We start from the raw sequence: 18,180 nt of genomic DNA on the forward strand, positions 1-18,180 counted from the left end.
CTATCTGCAGCAGCTATTTATATAGAGCTACTAATTCCGCAGCTCTTTACAGACAACTCACTTCAGTCCCTACCCCATTGGATCTTTTGGGAGTAGCAGAGCTAATATATTATGAATGGGGGGGGGGGGGGGGAGCATGACAGGGTGGTGGCTGGCTGGCAGGAGATCATCGTGATGGGGGGGGGGGGTATCATGAATAGCAAAAAGGATAAAAGAGAAGAGAAAAACTATATAATTTAATATCTGCAAATGAAGTATGACATCACCATCTTGCTATAAATAAATTTAATTTTGTCTACCTTTTTTGGCATTGTGAAAATGCCGATTAGATATATTAGAATGAGCAAAGGTCAAATAACTTATGCCCAATTTGATATTACTCCCAATAATATCGTATTAGGCATAAGTCGCTTGACGAATGGGGGCCTCACAGTACCCCTAGCCCAGGGGCCTATGGTTTCTTAATCCGGCCCCTAGCATAACAAGTGATGTCAGAGCAAAAATAACTTGTTATGCTTTGTTATTAGAAATAGCTGTCCTATGACTACAGTCCCTAGAGGGTAGATTTACTAAAGCTTCTAAAATGAAAAGTGGTGTTGCCCATAGCAACCAGTGATTACCCATTTAACTTCTAAAATTGAGTCAATACGCCATGACATCTCCTCCCATCAGTCCCTTCCTCTCCCCCTACGTACTTTGTCCCCCATCCAAAACTTCTCATAGACACCATCTCCACCCCTTCCTCCCCACTTCTTAACACACCCTCCTTCTCTTCCGACATTCCAGTTTCTGCAGATAAAGTCCACACCCTTCTCTCCTCCTCACCCCATCCCCTCCCACCTCCTCCACACCCTCTGAGGCCTGCTCCCACCTTGCCCATCTCCACAACCTATCCCTCTCCTCATCCTTTAAACATGCTCTAGTATCCCCTATATTCAAAAACCATCCCTTGACCCTGTCTCTCTCTAATTATCGCCCTATCTCCCTCCTTCCTTTTGTCTCCAAACTTCTTGAATAGGTTGTCTACAACCATCTAACCCCCTTTCTAGAATTACACTCGAGTCCAGTCCTGTTTTCGCTTCCTCCACTTCGCCAAAACTGCCCTCACTAAAGTCACTAATAACCTCCTCTTCGTTAAATCTAAAGGACACTACTCCCTTCTTATCCTTTTTGACCTGTCTGCTACCTTTAATACTGTTGACCACTCCCTCCATTTGCAAACTCTCAAATCTATAGGCCTCTGTAACACTGTCCTTTCCTGGTTTTTCTCTTACCTCACCAACCACTTCTTTCCAGTCTCTACACGACTCCACTTTCCCCCTCTTCCCTTACTTGTTGGAGTTCCCCATGGTTTAATTCTTGGCCACCTCCTCTTGTCCCTCTACACCTCCTCTCCTTGGTGACCTCATCTGCTCCTTTGGCCTCCAGTACCACCTCTATGCTGATAATACCCAAATCTGTTTTCCAACCCCTGACCTCTCCCCTTCCCTTATTTCTCATATCTCCTGCTGTTTCTCTGATATCTCATCGTGGATGTCCCAGTGCTTTCTTAAACTCAATATTTTCCAAATTGAAGACGAATTGTCTCCCCACCCCCCTTTCTGTCCCTCAAGTCCAATGCCTTGGGGTCATCCTTGACTTCTTCCTCTCCTTCAAACCTCACATTCTGCCCCTCAACATCCTGCTACTTCCACCTCCGGACTATATCCAAGATACAGCCCTTTCACACCACGGAAGCCACCAAAATTCTTTTTCACTCATCTTGATTACTGTAACCTCCTTCTCTCTGGCCTACTTGACTCTCACCTTGCCCCTCTTAAGTCTATCCTCAATGCTGCGGCCTGCCTTATTTTTCTCTCCCGATGCTCTCTCTGCTGTTCCTCTCTACCAGTTGCTACATTGGCTCCCTGTGGCCTACAGAATGAAATTTAAAATCCTCACCCTCAAAGCTCTCAGTCAATCCACCCCCCCCCCCACATCTCCAAACTACAGTCCTTGCAGTCCCTATGATCTACCAATGACTGCCACCCCACTACTTCATTGATTACCTCTTCTCATTCACTCACTTTGCCTGGGCTGCTCCCCAGCTGTAGAACAATCTCCCACGCCCTATCAGGTTTGCCTCTACTCTGAAAGGCTTCCAGCATGCCCTTAAGACTCGTTTGTTTATTCAAGACTATCAGCCTCCTAAATCCCTTGTCAGCCTTCTTCTCACGATTCCTCCTTGTATTCTCCTACTATTCCATCACCCTCTGTACCTCTTGGTCTGCTTCCCTAGCCCTGTTATGCTCAGGCCTACTTCATGCTGGTCACCACCATCACTCACTCGTTATCCCATAAATAATTTGATCACATTAACATCTGTATTTCTGTTTATCCATAATGTCTGGTATTTGTATTTTGTTCTTCATGTAATGTGTTACAGATCACAGCTTTCTGTATGGCGCTGAGGACCTTTTGTGGCACCTTATAACATAACTCTATTTATCATTTTCTAGAATGTGCTATATATGACCATTCTTCTAATCCAGGTTGGGCTGCACCTTAAACAAATTGCAACAGCAGCTGTCTGTATGAACTTAAACATGAAACACAGTGTAAACAGCTATGCCCAATCATTGCAATAAAATATAGCAAAAGGAGAAGAAAAAACAAAAGCAGTAGTTAAGGAGATCAAAAATAGTTTGTGTGTGAATAACGTGCAACAGCTAAGTGAGATATCAGAGGTTTGTACAATAAACAGGAAGTGCCCGAGAAGGAAGCGAGGTCATACTCCAGAACTGGACGAGGGCGGACATACTATATTTGTGTTACACACATCTGTACTGAATATCCTCACATCATAGGTAAAACATGCTAAATAAACAAGGGATGTGGAAACTATGAACATTTTAACCCCAGCGAGAAACAAACATGTGAATAAGAGGCATGGTCACAGATAAAAGAAAAAGTCAAAGAAGCAATAAACTTTCACTGAATAATGTTACTGGAGAAGACCGTACAACATTTCTGTCTAGTTCTCTGTCCTCAATATAACATTGTCACAGTATAGTTACTAGCTGATAAGATAGAAAAATAACATTTTTCTTAGTGGCATGCCAAGTGTACTTCCTTGTGTTTGCAAATAGCCATTAGGAGTGGTTTATAATAGATTAATGTGTCCTTTGACTGATTGACACCCCCTTGTAGTGCATGCACTTCTGTGCTGGAGAACCCCAACATTGGCATCTGTTACAGCAAACCCCCTTTTAAAGACTTTATATTAAGTGCACATTATAGTTCAATACATTACATACCGTGAAATATCCCCCTTTGCAGAGAGGCCTTTCTCTGCAAAAGTGCCAGCAATCACATATTACACAGGAAAACAAAAAACAAAGTGACTTCTTGTGGCCAGAAACACTCACTAAGTCACTCATTTCAAATGCAGATGTAAAGAAATATTAAATTAAAACTTTTTACAACCTTTTGTTACATGGCTATACTTATGCAACTCGCATTATTGAGATATATACAGTGACATTTTGGAGAATCGATGCACAGGAAATGTGTGCAGTAACCACAGCAACCAGTTAGACATGTAGAGACAACAGGCGGCCCACTGAGTCATAAGTCCTTTTCTCATCCGAGATCAGAAAAGAAGGACATGTAGTCTGCACTACATGATCTCACTCCTTCCTCCGCAGATAAGAGCTGTGCAATGCCTGGGCACTTTAATGCAAAGCAAGGAATTTTTAGGCAGGGCTTTATCAGTCACCCAAGTCAGGGGTGAGTGGGGGATCACAGGAGCTACCTTTCTGGCCAACTACCTTGGGAAGTGGGAGGTTTTCCCAGTAAACATTTAAGGGTAGATTTACTAAAACTTTTAAAAAAGAAAAAGTGAAGGTGATCCCCATAGCAGCCAATCAGATTCTAACTATAAGTGTATATTCTAGAAAATGATTGGATCCGATTGGTTGCTATGGACGATACCTTCAATTTTCCTTTTTAGACGTTTTAGTAAACATACCCCTTAGTTTGGGTGGACATCTCGATTACTGGCCTGGGGCTAAGAAGTATAAAGGGCCTATAGTTAGCTCTGAATTTCTATTAAGAGCAACTGCAAGCAGAATGAATGGAGGGCTGGAATGCTTTCCCAGAACCCAAAAGTTGTCTCTTCAAGAATTGCAAGCCTTTCCATCTCTGTCCGATGGTATTAAAACACAAAAACCACACACAATGAGAAAAAAGACCAACAACTAAAGAAGGATGAGGCAGCTTCACCACAACAACTCATTGCTATTGTCAAAGTTAGCAGATGTGATACTGGAGACCAAACTCTGCACTATCGGTATTTGTAAACTCAACTAGTTAAACGTTAGTTTGTATTAACTTCTAAGGACCAATGCTTGTATAATCATTACTCCAAATGGCAAAATTTTGTAAGATGGCACCAGATACTGACTGCATAAAAATGAATCAATATCTATAGTATAAGTCTATTTTGACTATTATGTAAAGAAATATACTTTGTGTGAGAAGTACTTGTATAAGTTTGTTTTATAGACGCCACATTGCAATTTGGCTGTTTGGTGATATTGTGCTATTGTTACATATGAGTTTATAAAATTGTATATTAACCATGCAAGCAGCAGAGAATTTTGCACAAATACTCTACATGTTAATATTATATTTTATTATTTTGTGGCACCTTAAAAATAGACCAGTAGAACAAAACATCAGAAGACAGTATGATACACAGCAACAACAAATAACTAACAAACTATAAACAACATTTGCCCATACATTATGCAATTGTAGTAAAATGAAAAAATAAAGTGAAATAAAATCTATTTATGAAAATAGTAAATGTCTCCTTTAAACTCAGACTAGTATGTGTGACAGAGCTGTGTACTGCGAGTCTGGGATGTCAGTTTTGACACACTAGTGAGACCACTCCCTGCTCTGTCAATGTAGTCACCACAGCTGCAGTTCCAGGCTGGTTGGCCAGAACAACATTGCTCACTGTGGAGGGAATAATCTAGAGCCACAAGAGTTAAAAACAACATGTTAGGTAAAGCCCTTCATGGAAGAGCTTGCAAAAGCCATTGTTCGGTCACTGTCGGATCACTCAGGCAATAGTGCTCTACCACGGACAGACAAACACAGTGGTTTATTCAGTGGCACGATATGCAGATGCATGGCATTAATCAGATTTTGCAATGCAACAAATGACTGGTTTGTGTCTTGTCTACACTGAAACATTGACTGAGCATACATCTGCACTAGGAAAAAAACAATTATAAGACTGCAATCCTCTTCACATGCAGGATTGTTAAAAGTGAAAAGGTGCGGGTACATATATAATATATTAACAGGATTGCAGCTTTAAGACGCTAAAACTATATTTTAATATTACATTGAATAGGCATTTTCTAGGATACCGCAGTGAATACTGTAATGGTACAAGATCCAGCGGGCACAAAATAAATAGTTGCAATTTTTGTGAATTCAATTAGTATAGTACAGAGGATTCTTGTTGTCAAATAAAAATACACCTGATCAAAACAGCAGTCAAAAAAACAACTTAGGCAGCAGGTTGCCTCTCCTTGAGAGGTAGCACCATCATAGATGTTTGCAAGTAGGTTTATTATAAGTGATGCAATATATGTATAAACTCCTGTAAAGCTGCATAAACAGAGTTATTACTGCTTAGAGGCGAGTTCTGAAGTCATCTCTTCAGTGTTCATTAGGAAAGATTTTGTATTATAAAGAATCATACAATACTTGCTGTACATTATGCTGGATATTACGCCCACAGAATTTTGTAACCAATTTATCATCTCTCAGCCTGCAGCCTTGTGTATTTATATGGTCATGCTATCTGTGACTTTTCATATACTTGTAATGTACAGTAGAGTATACAATATATGACCATACAATAGTAATAGATGTCACTTAAATATTTTGTATATAAAATCAGATATAAATTACCCACAACCGTACACAACAAGGCAAGGCCGGACAAACCCCAGAAGCCACGTACCCAACGGTCCTAAAATAATGGATGCTGGGGCCTCACTTTCGGGAGATATTTATATTGAGTTAATAGATGCACATTACCCTGGCTCTTCAAAACATCCTACTGGCAAATAGATTTGGTTGGCTTCTGAACTCTTTTATTCACCCCGTAATAACAATATTACAAGACACCTTTGAATTATTTTATACAGGTCAAAGAATGCAGTCTTGTGGGCTAGGTATTTTCTATGTATAATCCTTTTTAATCTAGAACCAAACAGAATTCATGTAACCTCTACATTTAAATCATCTTGTTTTTCACCATTCCTCGAAGCTGCTAGTTTACGGGTGATAACCTATTAACCGGCTCTAAGCAGGGGGCTTTCAGAAATGAAACCCAATATGTCAACAAGTTAATATAAAATATCTGGATTTGTATTACAAACTGCAGACCGGAAAGCAACTGCTAGGCAATTCAATGCATGTCAAAAAGGGTTTTAAGTATGCTGGATAAAATTAAATATGACTAATCTTATTTTATAAAGGGGAAAAGTGTAGTTTTGCTTATATTAACTGTGATGCTCTCGTTATTATATTAGCACCTTCTTAAACTGTCCATACAAGATCCCATGTTTTGCACTGAATATTTGGATCTCAGTTGGAATTAGTTATTTCAGATCCATATGAAACCATCATGTTCTGCAGCACTAGACACAAAGTGGATGAACAACGCAAAACCATAAAAAAAAAAAGTTTCCAGAAATTCTGATCTACTTCTACTTCAAAAACCTATTAAATAAGACAGATATTATATCAAAGTAGAAACAAAGAAACAATACCTTTTTGTGTTAATATAAGCAAAGTACATAATTAAGCAGTTTGTATGTGGACCACAGTTGCAAGGGTAAATTTTAATTTACAATAAAACAAAATAAAAAGGTAAAGATACCATATCACAGACTTAGGGGCTAGATTTACTAAGCTGCGGGTTTGAAAAAGCGGGGATGTTGCCTATAGCAACCAATCAGATTCTAGCTGTTATTTTGTAGAAGGTACTAAATAAATGAAAGCTAGAATCTGATTGGTTGCTATAGGCAACATCCCCACTTTTTCAAACCCGCAGCTTAGTAAATCTAGCCCTTAATCTTTTGTTTTTAAGCAGCAAGTTCCGCACTTTTGTAACAGCAATGTAATTTCCCATTGCAAAATCTCTCACCAGAGATATTGATACGGTTGCCACTGCAAGAAAGGGTCTCAGCTGGAAGCATTTGGTTTCAGGACTTCATGAGGAGAGAGTAATGTGATCTCCAAGTCAGAGAGTCAGTCATAAGGTGGCAGGGAAAGAGGGTGGTGGGGTTATGTTATGAAGGGGCATATTGAGAAAAGGAACATTCCAAAGACTCTCTGCTCACTACCATCATGTGGGGCTTGTTGTCATGATAATCGCATGACACTTCGCAAACTATAAATCGTGAATAGCAGCTTGGAGGAAAACAACAAGAATGTGTCTTAAAATGTAACCAGTTGCTTACTGTATGGAGGTTACAATTTTAAAGGAAAACATTTTAAACATTGGTCTATTTATTTATGAAGTACTTTTCTGAGAAAACTACTGCAAATTCGGGGCAGCAAAGAGTACCTGAGGGTGAGGGCGGAGGTGACTGGATAAGACGTGCGAAATGTAACACCATTTTTTTTTTAATTTACTTTTTTAAAATAGCAACTGAGAAAAAGTAAAAAAAAAAAAAAAAATAATAAAAAAAAATAATAATCACAAAGTATGTCTTCACTAGACAAACAAATCCTGTTGCAGAATAAGTGTAAAGTACAAGTTGAGTGAAGTTTATATATACGTAAACAATAGTTTTAGAAATACCAATTGTAAGGAACAAACGTTTCCAAACAAGACTTAGTCATATAGACTAGGCTATGTTCATCTTACAGAATGTTCTTGAATTGTAAGAGGAGGGGAGATATGGATCCCTATGAAGTAATGAACTCACACATTGGCACTTCTGCCTCACAGCGCTGGGGTTATGAGTTCAATTCCTGACCATGGTCTTATCTGTGAGGAGTTTGTATGTTCTCCCCGCGTTTGCGTGGGTTTCCTCCGGGTGCTCCGGTTTCCTCCCACACTCCAAAAACATACTGGTAGGTTAATTGGCTACTATCAAAATTGACCCTAGTCTCTGTGGGTATGTTAGGGAATTTAGACTGTAAGCTCCAATGGGGCAGGGACTGATGCGAGTGAGTTATCTGTACAGCGCTGCGGAATCAGTGGCGCTATATAAATAAATGGTGATTATGATGATTGGTGCTTACTACATATACCCTCAGAATACAGCACAGTCACTCAAGCTCTACCGAGATGAGAGCACAGGTTACTGTTTACGTGAAGAAGACCTGCTCTCCCAGGCTATAATGGATTTGTTCTGGGAACCAGTCACCCACACCTTGCAGAGGCAGCCATTTTGTGGCCTGAACCAATATTCAGCTTAACCAATCCTCATGAAGCACAAAGTGATGTCACTAGATTCTAGTGATTTGATAGGCTGCATTCTCGTGAAAGATTTTGCCCACAAAGTGACTGTCACCACACTGAGTCAGCAATGTGTACAGTATAGGATGGAAATACAACTGAAGGAGCACACCTATGGCAATCTACTAGCAGGGCCACCTTAACAACTTTATGGGCCCCCGGGCAATGCAGTGTACCGGGCCCCTAAAAAAATAATTATATATATATATATATATGTGTGTTTGCTCCTGATGAAGTCTGTTGTACAGACGAAACGCATTGAGTTACTGCTACCACTACCATCTCTGATCAGATAGGCTTGTCATCTGCTTCTGGATGTGTAAGTTACTACTGTTTTTAATAAACTTGAATTTTTTTGGATACTACATCTGTGTACTTCTGTATATTGAGGTAACCTATGGGATAGCCAAGGGTGGCTGAAGATTGAATACATCCTCACAGCCTACGTGATATCCTGCAGATAAGCCATTGAACAATTGGCTTCTGGTACGCATACACCTTTATTGGTGTGACCTGTTTTATACCTTTATGAATGTCATCTGGTCGTGTGTGACTTTCTAGTCTATGAGCTATATATATCTATTTTAGATATTGGTGATACCCACTTGGTGGGAAGCTCTGGCTCACTCATTTCTGGTGGTCTGGTTCCTTTTTTCTGGTTTGTTTCACTTGGCTCCATTGACTTGCCATACTACACTATTGTGCGCCTCCTCTCATTTACTTTTAGATTTTTTCCTGCTACACCGCTTGATACGGAGGATTGGCAGCCGCCCGCACGGGGGAAGTGTTATATAAGAAGGAATCATTACAAGACTTTGGACTATAATATTATCATACTGGTGCAGTATCCTAGCGCCTTCTGTATCTATTCTGTGATATATATATATATATATATATATATATATATATATATATTGTGTGTGTGTGTGTAAAAAAAATTTGTATGCATGTAAAAAGAAAACAATATATATATATTATCACGTTTTTTTTTTACATATACATAAATATATATAAATATATATATATATATATATATATATATATATATATATATATATATATATATATAGGGGCCCCCTTAACTTACCTTAAGTCCGATCCCCTTCTTTTTTCCGCGCCGCTGAGTCTCTTCTGCCCTCTTCCGTGCTGTGGTTGCAGTGAATGCTGGGCGTGACATCACGTCCAGCATTCACTGCGAGCACAGCACTGAAGAGGGGACCAGGGAGGAAGCCGGATCACCACTGATGTGACCGCAAGGTACGTATTAAAAAAAAATAAAAAAAAAATTAGGATTCGGACAGGCCCCCCTTGCCTGCAGGGCCCCCGGGCACCTGCCCATCGTGCCCAATGGAAGAGACGGCCCTGTCTACTAGAGCTCACTAAAGTTATTTTAACAGAAAGCAACACATCAATGGGAATACATCTAAATAGTCACATGAAAGGTAACCTATCTGGGGGAGGAGGAGACTCAGTAATGCATGAATTAACAGTTACTCAAACTTAGAAATTAAAACAAGACTAAAACTACATTTCAATACAAGTTCTGTGTCATCTAAGCCTTAACTGTTTTAGGTAAAGTATGAAAGAGTCATACTGTATTCTCTTTTATACTTTAGCTACTGTATTCTACCTGGGATATTGAGAAGGCAGGCAGCTCCCTCCTGAGCTTCAATGCCTGTAATTTACGAATATGACCATTTGTAATTTTATTGTCATTAGAACAAGAGTTCCACAGAGGGTCCAGAGTATGCCAGTGGATCTCACAGGTCATGTTAACAGCATTATTTTCGAATATAGGTCATACTTAAGTAATTCATACTTTGTGCCAAAACAGTCCTGGAACTGCATCTTGTTTTACAAAATACAAACATATCAATATTACTAACCACTGAGTAATTTAAACTTTAGAAATCCCCCCCCCCCCCCCAAAAAAAAAAAATATGCTTACAAGCTCCTTCTCTGCTACTATGTGAACACACCATCAGGTAGCATACTATGGAGTTACCCAGACTTTTCACACTGTAGTTAATAAGTTATTAAGGAAATCCAATAAACAGAGACACCTCTGTACAAGGGTGTATTGTTGCCATCTTCAGAAATACCCTAGAAAGTATATTTACAAATCTCCTCTCTGTCACAATGCAATGACATCATCACAAAGTATGTTATGGAGTTCCCTAGACTATACAGACTGTTGTGTAAAACTTCTAAAGGAAATCTCATGAACATAGAATAGAGTATTGTTGCCACGTATCTGTGACAGGTGAAGACTACCCCCCGTAGATCAGAGGGTAAAATCTGAATTCAGACCAGACTCTCTGGGTAAAATTACACAAACGGGGAATATAGCGCATTATGGACTCGGTATAAACCAGTGACAGGCTGACAGCTGCACCACCAGCTGTTGCTGAACGACATGAAACATCCCACAAGGATGATGTGAGCTTGTGATAACCTGTGGCTGCATGCTGGGACTTGTAGTTTCACAGCAGCCAACGAGCCACAGGTTGTGTAAGCCTAGACACTAACTATCCGGACTACGTACAAGTATACACATAGTACATAGTGCTGGACTGGGCAGGTCAGAGCTGTGACCTGACAATAACATAACTTACCCGGCAGAATCCTCTACCGACCGGTTCACAGTTCCGCCTCCAGAAAGTAATATGGGCCCCGGAAACTGTGCCGCAATTTCTGCCAGACTTTCCCCAGCCTACCCCCCAAACCACGCCCACCGTCACCACTTCAAGCCAATGGTCTCCCAGCACTGCAGCGACCAATAGCAGCGCGGCTCCTCTCCGTGCAGTGAGTGACAGATGAGCTCTGCTGAGTGACGTCAACAATCCTGACGGAGGACGGGGGACGGGGGACATGGTGGAGAAGTTAAGGGGCGCAAACATATGTATATATATTTATATATATATATTTTTTTTACAGACATTACATAGCCAACAACTTGTGGCTTCCCAGTGGTTGTGCAACTGTGTCCCAGCATGAGACTTTAAGGCAGGCTTGTCCAACCTGCGGCCCTCCAGATGTTTGTGAAACTACAAGTCCCAGCATGCCCTTCCAGCTATCAACAGGTTGTCTACTGGCAAAGCATGCTGGGGCTTGTAGTTTCACAACACCTGGAGGGCCGCAGGTTGGACAGGCTGCTTTAGGGCGTGCTGAATTTTATAGTTCAACACAAGTTTTGGTTTATACGGGAAAAGCCAAGTTAAGTGAGATTATGTTTAGTGACAGGGTACAGTTTAAGGATTCCTAAACAAAGTAACCACCAACTCCAGCAGTACAGAGCAGAACCAAAGATTTCATTCTTGTAGGAATTTGCAGGGACGGAGATAAAATGGTCCTTGTTTAGGGGTGTAGTGGGTGTTGCAAATGAGATTAAATGATTTTTGGAAGACCTTCTAAAGAGCTGGAGTTTTGAACAGCACCCAATATGCACATTTTCTTTTGGACTGATTAGGCCAAAACTTGACACTGTAACCTGCAAAACAGCCGCACATTACCCTTAATCTCAGTAATAAGTTAAAACAATAGATTTAAACTAAGAAAGAGATACCACAACACCCATCAGATTTCCCCAAATGCCACTGAACCCCCCCCCCCTCCTTTACCCCAATAACACCATTCAGAGCCCACAAACACTTTAGAACCCCATTTTCACCAACACTACTCTCACACCTCCCACTTACTCTAAAACACCCATCAGACACTCACCTATTTAATGTGAGTTTTGGGCATAAAGCTCAGTTGGGCATAAAGCAGAAAATAAGAGCTGGGTCAGTAAAAAAAGGAGCAATAAGTCATAAAGCAGGAATAAGCTAGGGGGCACAGATTAAGTCTCTGGGGGCCTATTACACATTACAGGATTAAGCTAGGCCTCCAATGTTTTTGTGGTCACCTCGGTACAGTATATTTACATGCAGCAGAGCACAGAGATTTCTATTCTCTATCTCTGTCTTCTAACGTACTATTTTCCCTGCAGATTTTGCATTTTGTTTGAAGACATCTCTCGAACTAAGGGCTTGTTCATAGGAGCATAATACTCTAATGAATGCTGACTGCTTACATTGAGGTCACCATATTGGTCATACCAAAACCAGGGACACATTAGTGCATCATGAGAAGTACAGTGAATGACACAAATTTTTTAAATTATTATTGCGCTGTGCACAACACTGATTCACATTCACATTCATCATTGTTGTATGTATGAAGCACAAAAAAAATTAAAGCCACTTGTACATTGCAAGCCTCTCTACAGTTTATTTAGCAAAACCCATTTTAAGTAAACAAAGCAAACCCAAATCTGATATCCAGCGTTCAATGCAAATGTCAATGTCATGGGGAGTATATAAATCTCACTGCAATCTTGGTGGATAGTGTACAATGATGTGATGGGATAGACTTACTTTGCCACCCTGTCAGAGATTTTACAGATTTGTCTTGGGTTTCCTCTTATCATCAGTAACCCTGACCACTCCCACTAGTGCTATATGGCCAGCAGACGTTCACCAGCTATATCAGGTGCGCACCACCGTTGTGCCCTCAGTTATAGGAGAATAGTCGCTGCCACCTTTTGCGGCACTTGGGACCTCTTACTTCTGGGGTGGGTGTAGCTGCTGGTGACTGTGACTTGATCCTCCGAAACGCTTACTTTGGATCAGCACAGTGTGGAAAAAGTGATATATATCGAAAATACCTCTATTCATGTATAGAAGTATCCTTCATTGAATTCTCCCGATGATTGTAAAACAAAAAAAACAAGGAAAGAAAAAAATATATAGTGTGATTTCATTTAAACAATCCAACAGTTATATCAAATATTAAAAATTCTTTCTTAATTCCTTAAAGCTATTTTTTAATCTCAGTAGTCCACTCTGAAGATCCCCTCATGTGAGTGCACTTACAAAATAAACACTTGTATCATGGCCTTAATATAAACCATCCAACAACTCCCACCAATGTATTTCTCCCATATGGTAATTCACTTACAATGTTTACTCTTGATAACAGGCTCTTAATTGGTGTCTTTAAAATTTCTTTCTTCTAATATACAAAATTGATGTGTTTTGCCGTTGTCTCATGTATAGAGCACAACAGAGATGGACTTCTCTTGTAATATATTCAAAAAAGCTTTTATTCTTTTACATTAACAATTAAAACAGACATCAGTGAGTACAGATACTCCTACCGAATGGAAAGGGAAAAATGATCACATCAGCAAGTTCTTTTATGTCCGGACCAAATAGATTGAATTCCCCGATCAAACTCAGATGGTATATCCAAAAGGGTAGGTGTCTGTCCCACAACTTGACCACTCTCCAAACCTCGGTTTGTGGGACAGACAGCTACCCTTTTGGATATACCATCTGAGTTTGATCTATTTGGCCCTTCTATACATGAATATAAGTATTTTTGATATATATATCACTTTTTCCACATTGTGGTGATTTATATGGGAAATATACAGCGCTGGATTATATCTTATTAATTTTTTAGATTGTCACATTTCACAATTGGTGTATAATTGTCTTAGACTGTATCTAGCTGCAGTATTTTAGTGAAGCGCTTGTTCAGAATTATTTTATATTATTGTCTTACTTTGGATTAGGACTGCTGGGTAGCAGGTACAGGACACTGGGTTCAACAGAGGAAAGCTGTGAGAAGGTTGAAAGCGTTAGCTCTTTTGTGTAGATCACAGGAATATTGCATAAACAGGCATCTTGCAGGAATATTTATTGCTCATCAATAGCTCTTAAAAGAGCCATTGCATCCAACACCCACTTACTGGTAGTTGTTATTACACACACCTTCCATTAGGCATTTCTGTCCTTTATATACAGATTAATAATACACATAGGTTGGCAGGGAGTTCCTTTATCAAGTCCAGGTTTATTCACTTATCTTGCACATGAATGAGACTAGACCATGTTCTCACTTTTAACATTGTACTTGGTAGCAGGAAGGAGTGTTTTTCCCTCATCGATTAACTGCCAGGGTCAGTGGCAGGTCATCCCCTTCTCCACCCTGACTCCACTAAGTCTAGGATATGAGATTGTTTTAAATCTCTGTCCCAACCAACCTTACAGGATACTCTAGCTCCTCCTCCGAGCTGTATTCAGCTCCAGAGGGATGGTAGCTAGACTCCAGGGCAGTATCTTCTCTGCTGTAGCTACTGAAGCCTATTGGCTCCAGTGTTGCGCTTTGCATCCTTTTCACTCCCAGGAGATGATGAATCTTCTGCATTTAAATGAATTCAGGAAGCGCCATTAGAAGCCCTTTGATGCCATAGCTACCAGCTGGGGCTGCAGTGTGGTGTCTAGATGCTGCTGGTCTGTCCAGGAGCCACAGCCATGGTCACTCCAGTGTACCACCATGGATCTCTGGTTGCCACATATGACAATAAAATGTAGATATAAAAGAAGTGATCACCTGGTGGCCTGTGGGGAGGGGGGGGCAGTGGAGTCAGACCGCTGTGCCTCCAGTCCCAAGTCCAGGGACCAGTGGCAGCCCCGGAGGCCTTGCAGTCTCTCCAGCTGGTTTATAGTGAACCATGAAGTAGCTCTGAATTCAGGAGGGCCCTGCGGAGTTAGACTGTATTCCTCCTAGCAGCTCTGGAATGGTTCTAATGAACCCGGAAGGATCGTTAAACTCTGAGAGTCTCAGGAGGCCAAGTGCTGCAGTGAGCTCAGGCTGCCTACACTGCCAGTTTGCACCCCTGGGATTTGACTTTAAACCTCCTGGCGCCAAATTCGGTTTGGAGGTGGCGCTAGAACCTGAGGATAAAGCGCTGGAAGTATGTCTGAGCTAGAGATCTAGAGAATAGATATCCCAGCCCAGACTACCAGGGACCAGTGCCAAGAGAGGACTGAGCCCCCTTACAACTAGCTGCACATGGACAGGGGTTCAGGCACATAACCCTGTCACTGCAGTAAATGTAAAGTGTTTCGGCTGACCCTTGTGTACAGTTAAGGAGTCTGCACTGTTTAAAGATGCTGGAGGCTGGAAACCCACCCCAAGACCTGTGTGTAAGAAAGAATAAGAGATGGGCTAGCAGCCCATGTAAACTGTCTAACATCACTACCTTATAAGAGATATATGAACCAATAAACATCACTACTACTAAAATCCAGCTTGTTCTTGTGAGACAACTGTCCAAGCTGTGGTCCCATTACCGTCTGTCCTGCATTGAGCCCAGTGACCTGCGTCAGCTCTCTGCAAGCTAACCAGCAGTATTGATCCTTATTAATTGGTCAGGAATTATGCAGCCAGAGTAACCAGCAAAGAGGTTCTGCAGCAGCTACACGTTACCCAAGAATTACTAGCAGTTCCAAGTGCTGGTGGGGGAGCCTGGTGGCAGCAATATCCTCTTACAACTGGAGACACAATATTTGATTGGCCAAGTAATGCCAATAAGAATATATAGTTTGGTACGATAGGGTGAAACTGGTGGCACTATATCAGGGGAACCCGCAGTGTGGGATCCCCCTGCCCTGCCATAATGACAAGCAGCCCCAGGCTGGCCAACACAGATCCATTAAGGATGTGGGGCCTGCAAAAAAAAATAGCCCTCGCAAAGGGTGCCCAGCTCCCTCGCTGAAAGCACAAGGGCTCTTCCCACACCCTTGGGTGGTGGGCATGGGGTAATAAAATATATTTGTATAATACAGACACCATTTTGTTTTTGTGCACTACTGGTCCCAGCAAACCCAGGCTGCCATTAACAGTTTGGGCATTCTGGTACTTGTAGTACTACAAGCACCAGCATACCAACTGGCACTTGGGAAACACAAGTGCCAGCATGCCCTGACACCCTGGGCCTGCTGTCACCTGTAGTCAGAGCCGGATTAACCTAATGGTCTTTGTGGGCGACAGCGATTGGGTCAGTGGTGGCCTCCCATTCATTCTAGGCAGGCGCAGCTAACAGCAAATCTGATGCTGTTAGCTGCCCTGCTGTCCGTACGACCGTGGTGCACATTGCGCTGCTAGAGAGAAGGTTTCATGAGACTATGACTCATGGTCACGCAAGATCTCCTCACAAGGCAGCGCGCTGCCCACCGTGCCCGCACTGGCAGCAGAACAAAAAGAAAGAAGAGGAGCCTGCAGGCTGCAGTGAGAGAAGAGGACTAGGTAAGAGCTGTATATATATTGTGGGGGGGAGGGGCCTCACAGTACCCTTAGCCTGGGGGCCTCCATTGCCTTAATCCGGCCCTGCCTCTAGTGCACCAAGACAAAATTTAAATAAACCATACACCTCATTTCACAAATAATTTTTTTTGAAAAAAAACAAACAGTTTGGTTGTCCCAAAAAAAAGTACATTATTCAGATGATCCATGCCTCCCCCCCCCCCCCCCCCCCCCAAAAAAAAAAAAAACCCTAAAAATTGGGGGTGGTTGTGTATTTCTGTTTTGAGGCGGGGGTGGCATGAATGTTGACATTGTGTCGCCATACACTGTCGGAAATATGACTACATCACGAAGAAATGCACATAGATTTTAGAAAGCTTGTCTCAATCTATCTAGAAAGAACACAAGAGTCCAGACAGAAAAACAACCTTTCTATTCTGTGCTGAGGAAATGAAAGAAATGTAAAACTAGCAAAACTGTAGTTTGTAAATATTTTGAAATGAAGACCCTTCAGCTCCCAAAATCTACAGCAATCACATGGGTGGAAATAGCTTCCTTCAACCAGATATATAAACAAACAGTGTGTTATCTCCTTACACCTTTATAGATCATTATATCATCATCCTAGCCTCTGAGTTGACAGCTTTGAGACCTGGAGTCAGGGCCGCCATCAGGAGGGTACGGCAGATACCAGTGCAAGGGGGACCTGCCATCCAAGCTCAGTGTTTTTTTTGTATTTTATTTTCAACAATATGTTGAAGCCCTCACTAATTCTGATTGGGGCCCAGGTTTGAAGATGTAGTGGGGGCTGTGCAGCATCTGGGTTCCTGGTCTGGGCGTTCCGGCATTATCAGAGCCAGGGGTGTCCTAAAGAAGGCAGGCCCCGCCATTGCTGTATTTCCTTATGGCTGGCCACTCCCTGGGACCAGCCTCCAGTGAGCTGCCTGTTATGACTACCAGCTATTATCTTAAGCTTACAGAACTATCTGCAGACGTCTTTACCTATAGCAGCCGCCTTTCCCGTAGAGCTGGATATGCTCACAGGTACTCAGATGTCCCCAGGTCTTAAACTCAACATAGTGCAAGCTTATGAGTAATGCCGTAGCATGGGCATAGGAGGTGATGACAGCAGGAGAGGTGGTCAGGTTCAGGCAAAGGTCAGGGCCTGCAGCAAACGAGGGTAACTGAGTCACAAGCAAAAGGTCAGGGCCACAAGCAAACAATCAGAAGTCCAGAGAAACAAGCCAAAGGTCATACACAAAGGAATCCAGGAATCAACAGGACAGGAGCAGGTCAGCAGCCAAGAACTGAAAGCTATAACCGGCAGGGAGGCTAAGCCCTCCTTGCCTTAAATACATAGATGGGCCAATAGGAAGCCAGGAAACCCTGCTGGGTGATCAGCTTCAGGGGGCTGCTAATTAATTGTTTATCTGCAATGTGTGACCAAAGCTGCAAAGTGATTCATGGTGCTACTCTCTGGGAAAGGATGGGAAAAGCTCTTATGG

At 41.7% G+C, this 18,180-nt stretch overlaps 1 protein-coding gene across 1 annotated transcript in view; it reads right to left on the reverse strand.

The window, feature by feature from the left end:
- The window catches only part of SNAP23 (synaptosome associated protein 23), a 36,959-nt gene extending 25,698 nt beyond the window's left edge, over positions 1 to 11,261 (reverse strand). Inside the window, exon 1 of the mRNA XM_075192835.1 lies at positions 11,155 to 11,261. The gene's annotated coding sequence lies outside the window, so the exon portion shown is untranslated. The remainder of the gene's footprint in view (positions 1 to 11,154) is intronic.
- Positions 11,262 to 18,180: the final 6,919 nt, after the last annotated feature.

This window comes from Mixophyes fleayi, chromosome 12 (assembly GCF_038048845.1).
Source record: "Mixophyes fleayi isolate aMixFle1 chromosome 12, aMixFle1.hap1, whole genome shotgun sequence".
Taxonomy (NCBI): Eukaryota; Metazoa; Chordata; class Amphibia; order Anura; family Limnodynastidae; genus Mixophyes; species Mixophyes fleayi.